Source organism: Triticum dicoccoides, chromosome 7A (genome assembly GCF_002162155.2).
Source record: "Triticum dicoccoides isolate Atlit2015 ecotype Zavitan chromosome 7A, WEW_v2.0, whole genome shotgun sequence".
Lineage (NCBI taxonomy): Eukaryota > Viridiplantae > Streptophyta > Magnoliopsida > Poales > Poaceae > Triticum > Triticum dicoccoides.
In genome coordinates, this window is record NC_041392.1 from 23,320,700 (window position 1) to 23,324,433 (window position 3,734).

Genomic DNA, 3,734 nt, shown 5'->3' on the forward strand with positions numbered 1-3,734 from the left:
CAAGCAAAACTAAATAAAATAAAATGACGCTCCAAGCAAAACACATATCATGTGGCGAATAAAAATATAGCTCCAAGTAAAGTTACCGATGAACGAAGACGAAAGAGGGGATTCCATCCGGGGCATCCCCAAGCTTAGGCTTTTGGTTGTCCTTGAATATTTCCTTGGGGTGCCTTGGGCATCCCCAATATTAGGCTCTTGCCACTCCTTATTCCATAATCCATCGAATCTTTACCCAAAACTTGAAAACTTCACAACACAAAACTTAGCAGAAAACTCGTAAGCTCCATTAGCGAAAGAAAACAAAACACCACTTCAAGGTACTGTAATGAAGTCATTATTTCTTTATATTGGTGTTAAACCTACTGTATTCCAACTTCTCTATGGTTCATACCCTCCGATACTACTCATAGATTCATCAAAATAAGCAAACAACACAATAAAAACAGATTCTGTCAAAAACAGAACAGTTTGTAGTAATCTGGATCAAACGTATACGTCTGGAACTCATAAAATTATCAAATAAATTTCTGGACGTGAGGAATTTATCTATTAATCATCTTCAAAAATAATTAACTAAATAGCAATTTCCAAATAAAAATGACAGCAATTCTCGTGAGCGCTAAAGTTTCTGTTTTTTACAGCAAGATCAACAAGACTTTCCCCATGTCTTCCCAACGGTTCTTCTTGGCACAAACAATAATTAAACACAAAAAAACACAACCTAAACAGAGGCTAAATAAATTATTTATTACTAAACAGGAGCAAAAATGAAGGAACAAAAATAAAGTTGGGTTGGCTCCCAACAAGCGCTATCGTTTAACGCCCCTAGCTAGGCATGATGATTTCAATGATGCTCACATAAATGATAAGAATTGAAACATAAATAGAGCATCTTGAAGAATATTACTAGCACATTTAAGTCTAACCCACTTCCTATGCATAGGGATTTTGTGAGCAAACAATTTATGGGAATAAGAATCAACTTGCATAGGAAGGTAAAGCAAGCAAAACTTCAAAACTATAAGCACATGGAGAGGAAACTTGATATTATTACAATTCCTACAATCATATGTTCCTCCCTCATAATAATTTTCAGTAGCATCATGAATGAATTTAACAATATAACCATCACATAAAGCATTCTTTTCATGATCTACAAGCATAGAATTTTTATTACTCTCCACATAAGCAAATTTCTTCTCATGAATAGTAGTGGGAGCAAACTCAACAAAATAACTATCACGTGAGGCATAATCCAATTGAAAGTTAAAATCATGATGACAAGTTTCATGGATATCATTATTCTTTATAGCATACAAGTCATCACAATAATCATCATAGATAGCAACTTTGTTCTCATAATCAATTGGAACCTCTTCCAAAATAGTGGATTTATCACTAAATAAAGTCATGACCTCTCCAAATCTACTTTCATCAATATAATCATCATAAATAGGAGGCATGCATTCATCATAATAAATTTTCTCATCAAAACTTGGGGGACAAAAAATATCATCTTCATCAAACATAGCTTCCCCAAGCTTGCGGCTTTGCATATCATTAGCATCATGGATATTCAAAGAATTCATACTAACAACATTGCAATCATGCTCATCATTCAAAGATTTAGTGCCAAACATTTTAATGCATTCTTCTTCTAACACTTTGGCACAATTTTCCTTTCCATCATACTCACTAAAGATATTAAAAAGATGAAGCGTATGAGGCAAACTCAATTCTATTTTTTTGTAGTTTTCTTTTATATACTAACTAGTGATAAAATAAGAAACTAAAAGATTCAATTGCAAGATCTAAAGATATACCTTCAAGCACTAACCTCCCTGGCAACGGCGCCAGAAAAGAGCTTGATGTCTACTACACAACCTTCTTCTTGTAGACATTGTTGGGCCTCCAAGTGCGAAGGTTTGTAGGACAGTAGCAAATTTCCCTCAAGTGGATGACCTAAGGTTTATCAATCCGTAGGAGGCGTAGGATCAAGATGGTCTCTCTCAAGCAACCCTGCAACCAAATAACAAAGAGTCTCTTGTGTTCCCAACACACCCAATACAATGGTAAATTGTATAGGTGCACTAGTTCGGCGAAGAGATGGTGATACAAGTGCAATATGGATAGTAGATAATGGTTTTTGTAATCTGAAAATATAAAAACAGCAAGGTAACTAATGATAAAAGTGAGCGTAAACGGTATTGCAATGCTAGGAAACAAGGCCTAGGGTTCATACTTTCACTAGTGCAAGTCCTCTCAACAATAATAACATAATTGGATCACATAACTATCCCTCAACATGCAACAAAGAGTCACTCCAAAGTCACTAATAGCAGAGAACAAACGAAGAGATTATGGTAGTGTACGAAACCACCTCAAAGTTATTCTTTCCAATCAATCTGTTGAGCTATTCCTATAGGTGTCACAAATAGCCCTAGAGTTCATACTAGAATAACACCTTAAGACACAAATCAACCAAAACCCTAATGTCACCTAGATACTCCAATGTCACCTCAAGTATCCGTGGGTATGATTATACGATATGCATCACACAATCTCAGATTCATCTATTCAACCAACACATAGAACCTCAAAGAGTGCCCCAATGTTCCTACCGGAGAATCATGACGAAAACGTGTGCCAACCCCTATGCATAGGTTCATGGGTGGAACCCGCAAGTTGATCACCAAAACATACATCAAGTGAATCATGTGATATCCCATTGTCACCACAGATACGCACGGCAAGACATACATCAAGTGTTCTCAAATCTTTAAAGACTCAATCCGATAAGATAACTTCAAATGGGAAACTCAATCCATTATAAGAGAGTAGAGGAGAAAACATCATAAGATCCAACTATAATAGCAAAGCTCGCGATGCGTCCAGATCGTATCACCTCAAGAACACGAGAGAGAGAGAGAGAGAGAGAGAGAGAGAGAGAGAGAGAGATCAAACACATAGCTACTGGTACATACCCTTAGCCCCGAGCGAGAACTACTCCCTCCTTGTCATGGAGAGCACCGGGATGATGAAGATGGCCACCGGAGAGGGATTCCCCCCTCCGGCAGGGTGCCGGAACGGGTCTAGATTGGCTTTCGGTGGCTACGGAGGCTTCTGGCGGCAGAACTCCCGATCTATTGTGCTCCCCGTTCGTTTTAGGGTATATGGAGATATATAGGAGGAAGAAGTGCGTCAGGGGGGCCACGAGGGGCCCACGAGGGTGGAGGGCGCGCCCCCCTGCCTCGTGGCTTCCTTTGATCCCCTGACGTTCACTCCAAGTCTTCTGGACTTCTTCTGATCCAAAAATAAGTTCCGTGAAGTTTCAGGTCTATTGGACTCCGTTTGATTTTCCTTTTCTGCGATATTTTAAAACAAGGAAAAAACAGAAACTGGCACTGGGCTCTGGGTTAGTAGGTTAGTCCCAAAAATCATATAAAATAGTATATAAATGCATATAAAACATCCAAGGTTGATAATATAATAGCATGGAACAATAAAAATAATAGATACGTTGGAGACGTATCAGCCTGTTCTGACACCCTGTCGGAGGGTGAATCCATTGCCAGAGTAATCTTCATCAACGTTGCTGCCACCATAACCATGTTTGAGTAGTTCCCTTAGGACTTTGGGTACATAGAAGTAGTTAGGTGACATCCTCTTTCCCTTGTGATTCAATACAAAGTTCTCGTGAGCTACTTCACGTGATCGCGATCGGGATCCAT